The sequence below is a fragment of the Sinocyclocheilus grahami genome, unplaced genomic scaffold (assembly GCF_001515645.1).
Source record: "Sinocyclocheilus grahami isolate Dianchi unplaced genomic scaffold, SAMN03320097.WGS_v1.1 scaffold290.1, whole genome shotgun sequence".
Taxonomy (NCBI): Eukaryota; Metazoa; Chordata; class Actinopteri; order Cypriniformes; family Cyprinidae; genus Sinocyclocheilus; species Sinocyclocheilus grahami.
Window position 1 is genome coordinate 1,805,493 of NW_015505469.1, and position 15,988 is coordinate 1,821,480.

The 15,988-nt window shown below is 37.7% G+C and overlaps 1 long non-coding RNA gene across 2 annotated transcripts; it reads right to left on the reverse strand.

Annotated features, from left to right (window-relative positions):
* Positions 1-1,952: 1,952 nt before the first annotated feature.
* Positions 1,953-15,728, reverse strand: LOC107600723 (uncharacterized). Of its 2 annotated transcripts, none has more exons than XR_001610836.1 (4): positions 15,482-15,728; positions 13,030-13,095; positions 11,366-11,724; positions 1,953-2,033 (listed from the first exon to the last, which is right to left on the reverse strand). It is a non-coding gene; the product is annotated as an uncharacterized lncRNA (long non-coding RNA). The 2 variants fall into 2 exon arrangements; XR_001610835.1 differs by having other exon boundaries at positions 11,366-11,606; positions 15,482-15,722.
* Between the last annotated feature and the right edge of the window lie 260 nt (positions 15,729-15,988).

Consider the following 15,988-nt stretch of genomic DNA (forward strand, 5'->3'; position numbering starts at 1 on the left):
GATCATAAACTATATCACATTTGAAGCATAGCCTACGACATATAAACGTTCGAGTTCACCTTGCTCACAGAGAACACGACATTATCACCAGTTTACCCTTCATTTATAAAGGTTTGACGTTTAACGAACGATACGCTAACGAAATCAAGAGTGAAAACGCTTCCAGTATTTTTGTGATTCTTGAGCAGCGGAGGAAAAACACCCATTAAAAAGAATTTCACTTGAAAATTAAATCTTGTCTGATTTGGCACGGAGACATCCATCTTAACTTGAGAGGTGTGCGTGAATCCTTCTTTTATGGCTTAATGTAATTTAACCAGTGTTTTACATCAGGTAGGCTATATTTCTCATCAGCTGTCAAGGTGCTGAATGAGTATTCCAGCTCAGACAGAAATGAACCCTCAATTTTGGCTCAAAAGAATGTTTTACTTTATATGTTAACTATTTTGATAATCTTTTAAATGATACAACTTATGTATGCTTCACATATAATCTTAGTAAATGGAAACAATCATTGACAGAATGTCTGCCAATCAAGCAAATCCTATTGACCAAATTATATCAAATCGTGTGATCTCCTTCCCACAGATTAAAAACACAAACACATCACCTTAAGCACACTGCTCTGACTCGTTCCAGAGCAGCACATATGTTTTTTTTGTGACTTCTGCATGGATGAGAGAGGTGCTTATTATGTGCTGTCCAAAACATCACCTTAAGCACACTGCTCTGACTCGTTCCAGAGCAGCACATATGTTTTTTTTTGTGACTTCTGCATGGATGAGAGAGGTGCTTATTATGTGCTGTCCAAGGTGCTGACAGTAGCGCCAGAACTATGAGCTGTCAAGCTGTCTTGCAGTAGGTGGTTACAAAATAGCCTGTGGCCACTACATGTGAAGCTGTGTTGACATCCACCTCCTATTACAGTACATTTCTATAAGGCGTATAACTAAAAATGGCTTTTTCAGTGACAACCATTCACTCAATGCTTTAATGTCGTTTATTTGCGCAGTTTGAAAAGTTTGTTTCATACAATCACATAATCAGACAAATGATAAACTGACCATAATTCTTGTATTAAACTCCATACATACAGTAGCCATACAAAATATCTGGATTAAGCACAATTTCACTGCTCTGACTCGTTCCAGAGCAGCACATATGTTTTTTTTTGTGACTTCTGCATGGATGAGAGAGGTGCTTATTATGTGCTGTCCAAGGTGCTGACAGTAGCGCCAGAACTATGAGCTGTCAAGCTGTCTTGCAGTAGGTGGTTACAAAATAGCCTGTGGCCACTACATGTGAAGCTGTGTTGACATCCACCTCCTATTACAGTACATTTCTATACGGCGTATAACTAAAAATGGCTTTTTCAGTGCCAACAACCATTCACTCAATGCTTTAATGTCGTTTATTTGCGCAGTTTGAAAAGTTTGTTTCATACAATCACATAATCAGACAAATGATAAACTGACCATAATTCTTGTATTAAACTCCATACATACAGTAGCCATACAAAATATCTGGATTAAGCACAATTTCCTGCAAATCCATTGAAACTGGAACATTTTATAAATACAATAACATAAAACATGAATGCCTAACATGAACGTTCATATGCTTTAATGCAAGAGAAAGAAGCATTAAAAGTCCATTTAAAATAGGGAATGCAAAATCCCAGACATTGACATTTCTATCGATAACATCAACTCTCACTGTAAACTTTTTACACATTAAGCCACATTATTCTCTTCAGTTTATATAGCACTAATAATCCACACGCCCATCCAGTATTAGTGATTGTCTGAAGACTGAAAGGTTTTAAGACACCCGGTTAAATCAATTAGTGCACATTTTAAACCATCCCTCATCTGCTTGTTTAATTTCCACAGCGAACCATCTGGAAGAGATGCTGGACACTGGATTCCTGAGGTGATGTGATTGACCATTTGAGTCAAACATAGCAGGATGGCCTCGGTTTCTCCAGTAGCTGATGACGACGATGGGGATTTTTCAGTTTCATTGCCAGGAGCCTGGTTAGAGAGAAAAAGAAAATAATATGACATGGCTTATTATGACATAAATGTCAAAAAGACAACATTAACAACAATGTGCAAAATCAAAACAAAATCTGCACTAATGTTAGTAAGTGTAGTGCTGTTCAAAATAGTGGAAATTAAAAACCGTATTAATGTTAACATTAGAAATAGACCCAAAGATCTGGAGTTGCATGGTCACAAGAGATGTCTGATTTTTCAACGAAGCCTCTGAAGTCGTTTTCTACATTTCTGAAAGGAAAATAAAAATACTTCCAAAACTAATCCAGTGTACTGACGTTTTTGATGTCTTGACTGTCTCTTCAATATCAACTTGAATATATCTGATTGACCGAAATGCAAATGACAGCCCTGCTGTCTTCTGTACTCCATTCCAGATAAATCTAGTCATCTTCTATGAGAAAACGGTTTAGAATGATCAATCAGTCCTGCTACAAATATGGTAAACTGAAACAATGTTATGCAAACACACCATCATCAGCTGTATTTTGTTCTTGTTTCACCCCAAATAATAGGAAGTGGATTTATGTATTTGCAACACTGCTAATAATCTAAATGTTGTAGATTTTAGAAAGGTTGGAGTCCATTTTGGTGGCTTTTCCAATAGCTCATTTTAATGAGAACAATCAAACATCTAAATTGCAGTTTGGGGTAATGCTGTGCTGTCCTTTGTGTATGTGTGTGTTATTTGACAATTTTACAACATCATGTTCATTCAGCTTAGTGGTCATTATAGTTTTAAAGAGGATGACATTTCGAGAACATTTTCAGTATTTTTATATTGCTCCAAATAATGCAGTCGGTAAAACAAATTTGGTTATTTAGCAAAGGGTAATGCATACAACTTCACAACACTTGAACATGCATTGACCGTATTTGTTTATAATCCCTCATTCTTCATTTGCTTCCAAAAGTGGTGCGAATCATTTCTATACCTCGTCACCCTTAGAATTTGTGTACGATGTGTACCAACGCCATTACCAGTTTTCCCAAATTATATGTAGAGAGGTTTATGGACAATTTAATCCCTGCAGGAGACTTGGCAAGACCCTTTTCTCTGTCAATTTTCACCCGCTGCTTCATTCAAACCCCCTCTCTCTTTCTGCACCTCTACAATGTGGGGTTTCTTTTGGTCTCTTTTTTTATATTCCCGCATATTTTTTTTTCCTCAAGCTCCCACCACCTCTCCAAAAACCCTCAGACAGCATGCAGCTTATGCAAATCACTGGCCTTTTATTCTCAATTCTCACCCTCAGCCTTGAATGAGACCTCAAGAAAACACACACACACACATAGCTCCACTATGTTGATTATACTAGAATCAATCATATTAAAAAGTTCTTAATATTGTTTCAACAGTCCACCAACTGCAAAGAACTACACTCTTAAAAATGAATGTTTCAAAAGGGGGTTTTCACAGCGATGCCACAAGAGAACCATTTTTGGTTCCCCAAAGAACCTTTCAGGGAACAGTTATTAATATAACCATTTTAAAAATCTTTTTCTCCTACAAAGAACCTTTTGTGGAATGGAAATGGAAATGGAACCTTCGATGCCAAAAAAGAACATTCTTAAAAATAAATGTTCCAAAAGGGAGTTTTAGCAGTGATGCTTTAGAAGAACCAATGTGGGTTCCTCGAAGAACCAATCTTAGTAACCTTTTTTTCACTACAACCTTTTGTGGAACGGAAATTTTACAGTCATCATGGAAGCACTGATGCCAATAAAGAACATTCTTAAAAAAAAAAAAAATTTCATAGTGTGAAGAACATTTTAATAACTTTTTTTGCAATTGAAAGGATCTATGGATGTGAAAGGTTCTTAATGGAACCATCAATGCCAATAAAGAACCCTTTTTAAAGTGTGTACACTGAGGGGGAAAAAAGGTATAAAAACAGTTTTCACTCAGAAATTGATGGTTAATTTCACAAACAATTACAAAGAAAGAAAGTAACACACCGAACTGAATGTTCAATTTTGAAGTACAAAAACTGAAATTCCTGTAAAACGTAGGCCAACAATCTTTGTTTTATTCACAACGTTTGGAAAATAATTTTTGGTGTACATTAAACTAAGAGAGCGTAGTGTATTCACGCCGTAAAACCTAAAAGCCTGCGATCATCTACCAAGAGTCACAAATATTGTTCCTAGATGAGAAGTTGCAATGAGAAGGATTATGGGATGGAAGTAGACTAGACATTTTAGGAAGGAGCGGGGCTGTTTACCAAAGTCACTGCGACAAGAGGGGGGTGGGATGGGGGGGGGGGCTGATGAATATAAAGTGCTTGCTGCCATTCCCAGGGTCTAGAACACACACACAGGCTGTATATATAAGAGTGTGTGTATACGGAGGGGTGAGCCAACCAGCCTGACTTCCCTCAGACACTTTGACAGGCGGGCCTTTTCTCCAGTGCATTGCTGGGCCAGCCAGCTCTCGCTCCCTTAGCAACGGCACACAGTGGAGAGCCCCCTCCAGCCCGCCACCAAAACCACAGGGATGGGGGGACGGGGCAGATAGGGTGTGGGTTACAAGGGGTGAGCTGGTCCACAGGGGTGGATGAAGAAGTTCCCAGTCTGGCTGGGACTCCCACAGGCAATGAACTTGAACTTGACTCTGATAGCATTAATGAGGATCGCACGTCCTTATACAATATTTGCATATGCACTGGAGAGAGTGATTATAGCACTAAAACTAAAAACATGAAAAGGATGTTCATTATTTGAACTAAAACAAACATTAACTTAAATACAAAAAAAAAAAACATTTTCAGTTAATGTTAGTTTTTTTTTTCAAGTAATGAAAATGTTTTTATGGTTTTAGTTTTAGTTAATAATAAACATAATATTAACAATAATAATCCTGAATTGGAGCAGGGTTATTGTTAATATTATCGTGTTTTATCAAAATAATTGTCTTATATTATCTTGTTTTAATTCAGTTGGTTGCCAACATTTCTCATTGTCATTTAATTTAAATTTAAGCACTAAAATAAACTAAAACTTAAAATTTATACAGACATATAAATAAACTAACAAAAATGACAACAAAATTACTTTAACGAAAAATAAAACGAGAACAGATGTAACAAAAATGGGGGCGGGGGGGAAGACACACTTTCCACGAGATAGTATCTGAAATGAAGGGTAATTTCACTCAAAAATGTACATTCTGTCATCATTTACTCACCCTCATGAACACAAAAACATTAAAAAGATTAAAAATGGCATTTGTCCATACACTGAAAGTCAAAGAGGTCCAATGTTGTTTGGACCACAACATTTTTCTAAGTAAACAATGGCAAACTTTTCTATTTTTTCCCCCTTTGGTGAACTATCCATTTAAGAGCAAAGATAAAAAAATATGATCTTTCAACAATATATATTTCCTTTCTATTTAAATTTTAAAAGTGAAGGTAATTCTCCTCATTAGGATGTAAAGTGGGCAAAAAGCAAAGCTAAGCTACAAAGTGAGGATAATTATATCTCAAGGTCTTTTATAATGGTGGGGCCATGATGGAGGTTTAAGTGTTCCCTGGTTTCCACTCCTGTTTTTGAATTCCCAGTCCTGCCCTCTGCTCTCGCATCCTCCAGGATACAGTTACTGATGTTCCTGTGAGTGCTTAAAGGATTTGCAGGAAAGTCACAGCTTCTCTTTTATTTCATTGCTTTATTACAACTTACATCGGCTGAACTTTGCAACGCAACTCAAGTCAGGTCACTCCAAACTCATCTTTAGCACTCTGCATTGTTATCAACAAAAGAAAAGTCTTTCAAAGAACTGGTTTCCAAAGTGACCTAATTTTTTTCAAGGTTATGCCCACAATACAACACAATACAGAAATTATGATTTTAATGGCATAGACCTGAATAATAAGGAACAGCACATCATCTAAACTGATTTGAAGCTTTTTAAATGCTTAGAATTAGTCTAAAAGCCCACTTAAAGACACAGTTCACCCAAAAATGAAATTTGTCATCATTTATTCACCCTCATGTTGTTCCAAACCTGTATGACTTTTTCTTCTGTTGAACACACGCGGACAAAAAATATATTTTGAAAGACGATCTTACTTTCTTTTGCGTCCCACATTAAAAAGACAGTAATACAGCGACATGAGGGTGAGTAAATGCTGACAGAACTTGTATTTTAGGGTGAACTGTCCCTTTAAGGTACAATACTCGCTTTCATCCATCTCTCAAATTCATGCTCTGGATTAAGGTGCCGTATAGTTCTGTGATCCTAACATCTCTATTGTGGCTCTGGATTACCTGCATTTAATAGTTCAGTTTCGATCTACCACTCTGCTGACTGTGGTTCTTTTTGCTGCCTGTTATTCCAGCTCGGGAATCCCAATCCCAGGCTTTTCATGGCCACTCATCCAAGGTGGGGGAGAAAAAGGTGGGGGAAACCATTTCAAAGCTCCCCCGTAGCTGATACAAAGCTGAGAACAACCCTTCATGGGATAATCGCGTTTATCCTGAGATTAAGACGAGATCGACAGCTGAGGTATCCAAGGGGAATTTTACCGTAAACCACACAATGGCCTTTAACATGAACCCAAGAGTTGCTTCTGAGTCATTTCTCACCACTGTTCATTTCTCAGTTATGATCAGCGATGAAAACGATTCGTAACTCGTCTACCCTTGTTAAGTGTCTTCATTAACACTATCCATTCTCAACTCGTCCTCGAGAGATGTCTTCAGTAAAGCATGCATTAAAATGACTTCTCTATGAGATATAAATATATATACACAAGTGTGAAGTTTCTCAGAAAGCAATAGCAGCTTCCATTCTCCAGCAGTCATATATGTTTCCAAATCTAATCTGGCACTAAGTTTTTATCACAAGAGCATGAAATGAAATCTCACAGGCTTTTAGAAATAAATATGTTAGGCCCTATAACACTGGACATAAAGATGACATATGATGGGGAGAAAACTGTTAGTATGCCAGACAAATATTCCCAGATAGCCACCTCCCATAGGCCTTTGATATTAACATGCCAGCTGCAGCAACTGCCACATGGGGCCACAGACTGAGCCAGACAGTAAAAGCCCTCCCCCACCTCCTCTATTCTCCGCCAAACACACGTTTCCACGATATTTCATTGTTCATCAGTGTATTTATTAATGTCAATTGTTTATCTCACCCTATCTTTTTATGCCGCGTTGCTGTCGAGAGCAGAAAACCTCAGTTGGTGACAGGGTCCTCGATGGCTTTTTATGCAAGTCCTCGAACTCTCATGCAACACTTTTTTTTCTCCACCTCACTGCATCCATCTGCTTTTTTCCTATTTTATTTAGCATAAATAATTCCTCCTTTCTTTGTGATTCCTTTTGCTTTGCTGTGAAATACTGCCGCTGTCCCAGTGCAAACTTTCTCTGTGGTTTTCTGTATCACTGCCTCTATTTTACTGCGTAATATATTGTAATGGAGCTTTAATTAATTGCTTGCCCAACTGCTGTGCCCTGTGGGGGAGCGGAACAAACTGTCCTTCAAATTCAACTCGATTTTACATGCAAAATGCATTAATATATACACAGAACTTTATGATTCCTAAATACTTTGCAATGCACATCATGCATGATATCAAATATATTACATTTATGCATTTAGCAGATGCTTGCAAAAGCAATTCGTTAAAGAGCCAACAATAATTGCAATACAAATGAATAATTAAACTGCACACACTAAGACAAAAGATGCTGAAAAATGCTGCACTTTAGAATACACACTCACACTAATCAATTAGCCCTGACCTTTAACGACTTAAACTCGATAACAACTGGCACTGCAAAAATACGTCACAGAGAGGAGTGCATCTACTGCGCGAGCACACATGATTGTGCAAACGCTCATGCATATGATGCTGCTAACAACACACTCTCAACGCAGCCAGAGAAATAAAGCCCAATCCTCAGCCGTTCCCTGAGGATAGTCTCTTAGGGTTTTGGTGCTAATTTAGGCATCTGGCTCTGTCTGGGCCTGAGCATCTTTTTCAGCTTATTACCCTCCACTGTCTCTGGCACTCCATCCGTACAGACAATGGTGGGAAACAGGGGGGACCGCGGACCCACGTCAAGTACTCGCCGTACAATGCTGCCATTGTAGAAGAGGAGAGGGGTCTGGAATAATAATGTGGGCACTATCAAACTGTTTACCAACACAGAGCCTACAGCTGACGATTTGCTCCTTATTTATTACAAATCATCATTTGTGGTATTGCTATTGATGCTTGCATATGTGTAAGGAGAAGTTGTGTACAAAAACACTCTGAAACTGATTGACTTTCTTGCACACAGACACTAAAACACATTTTTCCATCATACACACAGATGCAAATGACCTTGTGTTGAAGTGATTATTGTGCCAGACACCTTGGGAGACATTTCAAGGAATTGCCCTTTGCAGTCCATGAAAATATATAATCACAGTCATGCCCAAAATCTACATATGCCACTCCATAAAGCACATTATGTTGGACTGCTACCAGAGAGAAAGCTATAGACAGTCATTTGAAAAAATTTGTAAAAACTTTGAATTATTAGATTTTATTTCAAATAATTCCATTCATGCATATACGCTTGTATGAATTTAGACTGGAGTTATTTCACAGCACTACAGTACATTATTCTCTAGTTTCTGTGCTTGCTTTATGCAAAAAGAAAAAAAATCATTTTTCAGACTCAAATACTCATGTGCGCATTCTGTTTGACTGAAAACACAAAGAACTGGTAAACCACAAAAACAATACACAGTTCAGCGCATGATTTGCATATTGAAAACTGGAAAAATCTGGTATGGGTTTGGCACCGTGCCAAGCGGCATAATTAACACTTTTCAGCCACCGCTCTGCAGCAGTCACATTATGCTCTGACAAGCATCCACTCCCCCTGCTCGACCGCTTATACTCACACACACACACAACACGAACACACAAATGTGAACATTTATTCTTGCTTCTATACGTTTGTAAATGCTGTTAACATTTGCTGTTAAACCATCTACGGTTGTGCTACCATTATGCGCCATTTGGGCAAATGCAGTGTTGTTGTGTAACAGTATTGCATTAGACTCTCTGTTCAAGGGTATATAATGAGTTTTGTGTCCCTATGTGAGATATTTAAGCACTGAAGGTCTTTTACATAAAATCCTGAGAGATGCAGAGGGAGGAAACCCCTCCCCCTCACAGCAAGATACACAGCCTAATTAGAAATTCTCTATTAAAGGTACAGTGTCTCATTTCCAGGCTACTATTTTGTCCAAGCATGAGTTTAAAATGTATGCTGAGTGTTTGGGTTGTAAATCTTCAGTTTTGTATCATCTCGAAAAATCTGTCTTATTTTCTCCATGTAGATGGAGAAACCATTTCCATATATTAATAATATAACATCAATTGAGACAAATGTGGTGTGTTAAATCTTAAATCTGAAGCTTTGTGTTGTAGCATAATCTTTTTTTAATATATATTACAGGCTCAAAAAATTTCCTAAATTATTCAGCCTTTGGCTATTTCCTTTAAAAATATGAACATGGATTGTTCTTGTCTTTCATATGCAAAACTGAGTAAGCAAATGCTCCTGCTTAATAAAGATTGCAAAAATAATATTTTGGATTCAGAATGGACACATTTTTGCATTGTACATTTGTGTGTGTGTATCTCTGGAAATTTCTAGAATGCATGTAGAATTATCTGCAAGGGAAAAAAAGGCAGACAGAACACAAGCACAACAGTAACATCAGTCTTTTTTTGCTTTGAAATTCAAAAATCGGAATTCAAATTTAAACGTAAACATTCAAAATATAGAACGCTGCCACGTGCCGTTGCTAAAGTGCCACTGTGCCTTTAATTGGGTGCTCAGTCCTCTCTGCTTGTTCCTATGCAATTATGTTAATATGCAGAGCTTGTCTGGTCTTTTTCATTAACAGAGGCGCTTGCATCATTGTTTCCTTTATTTGTAAGCTCCACGGGCACCTTCCGTACATCAGTGATCTTTTTTACACATCTTTTTGATGGGCTTTTCTGCCAAGCCTCCTCTTTTAGGATAAAATGTCAGTCTTTTTTTTTTTTATAAAAAAGCTCATTTATGGACAACGAGGTCTTTTAGGCACACAGGGTTTCCATGCTCAGTAAGTATGCAAAAACGGTTTTCTGTTATTACGAGGAGGATTCAGTGGCTTTAAATATTCAGCAGATGCATCATTTGTCTCATCTTTGCATTTCAATACGTTTCGATGTATTTACGCTCTATTCGTTTGTGTTGTTTTGGTTACAGCACGAAAGCAAAGCAAATTTGTCATCCTAGAGCAAATATGTTTCAGAATGCCTGTGTTCCACCTATCGTAATCATTTTCTGCAATGAACACACAGCACAGCTTTGCATATCACCAGCAATCCATTATGACGCAACCAGTCACCTTTGTGAAGTGCATTTCAGTGTCTTCCATCCATTTCAATGACATAACACGCAGCTCTCTGCAACCAGGCGGCCTGCGTACATATCCGTTTACCACGTAACATCCTATGTGATGTTTTGCACCTCTCGCCTCTTGACCGGCTAATGATACAAACTGTGGCTATTTTAAAAGACACCAAACATCATTAAAAGCACGCCACAGTGCGAGAGCCTGCAGACCTCTTTTCTAACATTAAAGTTGGGCAGGGCAGCATGCGTGCTTTTGTAAGCTGGTGAGGGGCACTTGGCACCTTTGTGCCAGCAATTTGATGTATCATTAATCAGCAGAAACAAAAGTGCTCTTCAGTCCAGGTTGACTCTGTTGCTTTGGTCAAGAGGATGCCGTATGTCAATTAACTTAGTCTCTCGAGTGAGTTCAAGCAGCTCTCGCTTTTTGGTTTCATCTGAAAATCTGCTATGGTCATTTTGGTGTCGTCGCTGAACCGAGGGTTTCGTCGCACGGTTTCGTCCTGTACACACACATAACACAACCTCCAGTCAAGAGCACGAATTAATAGCTGCTTTCATTGAAAATACATATACAGCAGCAGGAGGGATTCATTTGTGCTCAAAGCTCGCCACAAATCAGAAAGTCTTTGTGCATATCTCAGTGCGCGCATTTAGATAACAGGGATATCTTCTAATTAGTCAGGAAAGATGAGAGCATGATAGCTCTTTTTAAAGAAAACGATTTGGGCCTAATCTCACGCCGCCAAAAAAGCACTTTCTAATAGGCATTCGCCCGATTCGTTTGCTTTACGTTTCGAACGACCTGGCAAACCCACCGGTGGAGCTAAAAGCAGTGGCAATAACGCGGCAGCTAGTCCGATATAGGCATTGATGCAGCTTACCTCATGCCAACACAGCCATTTTAGGGAGCAGCAGCCAGCTTCTCCATCAAGATGGCTTCCTGAAAGCACACCCCTCATTCAGACTTGCAGTCTTCCAGCATCTGGTGGTCCGTGGCAACTGGCAGCCTCTTTGTCCCCATTGGCACTTGGGATGTAGAGTCTCACTCCTTTCTTTTTTTCCTCTTTTCTCTGGGGGCACAGATGGCACTAAATGCTTCCGTTGACGAAGAAGGGAGGGGAGCTGGTAGAAGAAGGATGAGGGTTGCCTATTATTTTTCTTTTCTTTCATTTGGACAATTGCACCATTTTTTCCTCTCTCCCTCTTGCTCCAAAAAGCCAGTGTAAATGGCTGGCAGTTGCTAAGGGGAAACACGAAAATAAAGGACAAAAAGCCCCTTTTATCACTGCCAAAGCAGATGTCATGGCAACTGCTATATATTATTTCTTTGGATAATATAAACGGTATCAGGCGACCATCATTTCTTGTTCGTGTCATGCTAAGTAACTGCACGTTCAGACAATCCTGGTATTAGTAATGTCAATAGTTGTGCGTTAGCTCAACACGAATGGTGTGAAGGCACGAACGTCCTGCTTTTGCGTTCTCGATTGGTCACTGTGAAGGTATACTGAATTGGCCCACATCAATTACTGTCCACCCATAATTTCATTGAATAACCCTTATTCAATTGTGCTAGGTAACCAGTTTAGCTGGAAAAGATCATTGTTAATGAACGATGACAGAATTTCTTTGCTCACATTAATTTTACATAAAGTAATATGCAATGTGATAGTGGCCCATACATTCTTATCATTATCGAGATGGAGACGGACATATAATTTCCTCTCTCCGATCATTTATCGCATTGAAGCCTTTGGCCTAATGTCCTGCAGTCATACTAACCACGGATTCTCAGGCATGTTGAAATATATTGTGATTTAGATTTATTTTCCTTCTTTTTACACAGGTCAGGCCTGATGCTTTGAGGGATATTTCTTGAGATAATTATGCTGTTTTATGTTTAACAGCCATAGCGAGTCCTTTTCTTATTCATTTGCTAATATTGTGTGTCAAATTGCACGTCTGCCTGATATGATTTGAATTCTCAAATAAACATACGCCACACATCTTAACACAAAATGTATCTATAGAAAAATTAAGAAAAGGTTTTTGATTATGATTTTCACTTTAAAGAGCTTGTTGGTGTCTGGTACAAATGTGAAACTTTAATTAGTGTCTTTAAAGGTTGAATATCTACAAGCATTTATAACATGCAATTTGTCAAAAATAAAATGCATGAGGATCGTATAGGCTGGATGAGTGTAAATTTGTGAGGAATAAACTCTAATGCACACATACGCAAAAACAGGAAAACATTCTCACAGATCTAGGTCACGTAACCACAAATAGAATGCTTTTTATGAATATGCATGTATATGGTGAGAGAAGGAGAGAAACAGATATATAGGATTTCTGATGAAAGATTCATGTCATGCATATAGTGTCTTGGACTTGATTGGGGATTTCTCTTGAATTTGGTTCCTTTGAAGTGCATGCATTCATTAGCATATACTTTATGATTTACTGTGTGTTTGAATCAGATTAACTCTACAACTAATTGTTCTAATTACAATGTTGCATTGTAATACGCCTTGATTGCACTTACCAGATGGTGTTTTCTCCCTTAGCTCCAGTCCTCTGGTCTCTCACAAAGACACTGCAGTTTGAGAGGCTACAGTGGTGAAGTAATAAAAGACGATCATCAGAATATTTTAGATTTACATTTAAATTATTGATATAAATTCACAAACGCATAAATGACAGCCAGATATTGAACACGGAGTTAAAAAGCTCAAGCAAGGCCTAATTTGCATCTTCAATCATATTTGGCATTTCAAACATTTTTTTTTAAAGTGGCAAATATAGAGGATATAAAATCTGCTCAGTCAGCTCATGAAACTTATTCTTTTTTGTTCTCTATCATCTCTTTGTTAGTTGCTTTTTTTCTCTTCAAGTTGAAATTATCAATCATTTCCTCTTCTCTTCATTTAGTTTAATTGGCACCCTAAGTGTAGACACCTTTCTTTCTCTGTCTGAAAATAAAAGTATGCATTTAGTATATGCATTTATTATTTACATACAGCAGTAAAACAAAGATTAATATGTCAGGCAATCTATTGAGTACGATTAAATTGGCCTAAATTTGAAGCACATGTCATTCGATTTTTTTTTCGAGATTGATAATAAATATCTTAATTTAATATAACCATAAATGAAGGATAAAGCATTTTTAATACGGGATTTGCTGAAAAGCATCGTAACACACAGGCTAGAGTGTGTGTGTGTGTACAGTAAACAGGTGTGTGTGTGTGTGCATGTTTATCTGGTTTATGAGGACACAAATTTGTATAATAACATGGGTATGACATAGGTATTACAACGAGAAGGTGATTTATGAGGACATTTTCAGTGTCCCCGTAATTCAAAAGGCTTATAAATAATTCAGAATGAGTTTTTTTGAAACTCTAAAAAAGCAGAAAGTTTCTTGTGAGGGGTATGTTTAGGGGTAGGGTTGGTGTAGTGCAATAGAAAATACAGTTTGTACAGTATAAAAACCATTACGCCTATGGAGTGTGTGTGTGTTTCTCGTGACCTGAAGCTCCAAAAGCGCTTACACCTCTAATGATTTTGAACTCTAAACATAAACATAATATTTACATCGTTTTCAGTAATTTTACAGTAGTATAAGGGTGATGTATCACAATTACGTATTGTCATAAAAAAGCCACAGGGATGAAAAAATGCCTTCATTCCGCCTCATGTCTTCATCTTTGATGTGTACAACCAGATTAATACGGCCAATCATAATGAAGCTGCTTCAGCATGATGTCATTGCCTAATAGTTGTCTCTGTGAGTGGGTCAATGACGTCACGTTCATTTTTTGATGCATTAAAATGCAGTTTTAAAAAAATCTTAAATAGGCCTATACGCATCTTTTATAATTTACATTTTTTCAAGTTTTTAATCTATTACTAGGCCTATATTCTGTGGGGCTCAATGTAGCCTAACTGTCTAGAGACCGTAAAAAAAAAGAAATTCTCACTAAAAGTCTTAAAGTTAAGATTTCAAGATTATATAGTAGGCTAATAACTCTTAATATTTTAAAACCTTTTCTACTAAATCATCACCAACACGAAGCAATCCGTTTTGTGGACATGTGACAAAAACGATTTCACATTTTCATCATCTCAGACATCCTTATTTGTCATCGTGTGAGTGTTAGGAGGAGGGATACTTTCAACACACTATTTAAGCGTTCATTTGTTTATTAGTTTAACCTCATTTAACCTCGATTAGTGATCGACTAGTTGTAAAATGCCCATGGTCTCCCTTCTAGATCAAACCAAGATCGATTCAAGCGCATTAAACGCAGGCCTCATTTTGCGCGTCAGATGCTGAATAAACGCAGGCGTAACAGCAGCAGTGGGTTTGCCTGGGTGAGGAAAAGATAGTTTGAAGTTTGAAGTAGGCAGAGTTTGGGAACTAGCTAGGAAGTTTATTCATTTATCCAACGCAAAGTTAACAATGCGCATCCTTGACAAAGCTTTTGCGCGAAAATTAAAATACAAAATAGATTACTCGATTGTGATTTATAGCCTAAATAACAGTAAAAGTTTGCTGTTGTTTTTTTCTCCGTTTCAATCTTCTCGTTAAAATATTTGTATAGGCTACAATAAACTAACTATTAATTAATTATTAATTAGTTAATTATTTCTCAAACCAAATCACACATTTGACATCAAAAGCAAAACTGACTGAAATGAAGTCAAACTATAACTTAAAAAACGGTTTCAAGTCAATCAAACGTCAATTTTAATATTTATAAAACAAAATTGAAACTGTAGACTAAATTGTAGCCCTTTTATATAGTTTCCAACACAAGTTAAATGTAGTCCCTTTTGTTTTTTGTTGCAGTAGTGAACGCGTCCACAAACGTGCACCTGTCCGAAGGTGCATTTAAAATGACAAAGCCTGAAACATTACTTATGACCTTTACGCACGATCATATTACTTTACATTGCAGCGATGACTCACACAGAGCAGAGGGCCTGCTTACCTCATGCAGTTCCCTGCGATCATTGCTTCCCAACTTGTCCACTATGCAGTTAAGGGGGACGTTTCTACTTTCGGTTATCTAGCTTTATGAAGGCAGATAAACACTCATACAGCTAGATAACCAAAGATAGCAACTACCTCCCGTCAACACTTTTTTTTTTAATGTGGAACATCTCATAAAGTTGACCTGATAAACGAAAACAGGGTTAATGCGCAATCAGTAAATTACACACCCTTTTTATCGACCTGTAAATAAAGTTAACAAGTCAAGTGTTGAATGGACTTCTGAGGTTCTCCAGGCCTCTAACTACCTCCCGTCAACACTTTTTTTTAATGTGGAACTCTCATAAAGTTGACCTGATAAACGAAAACAGGGTTAATGCGCAATCAGTAAATTACACACCCTTTTTATCGACCTGTAAATAAAGTTAACAAGTCAAGTGTTGAATGGACTTCTGAGGTTCTCCAGGCCTCTAGCACGTGGTGAAGACATAATCCACAATAGTCA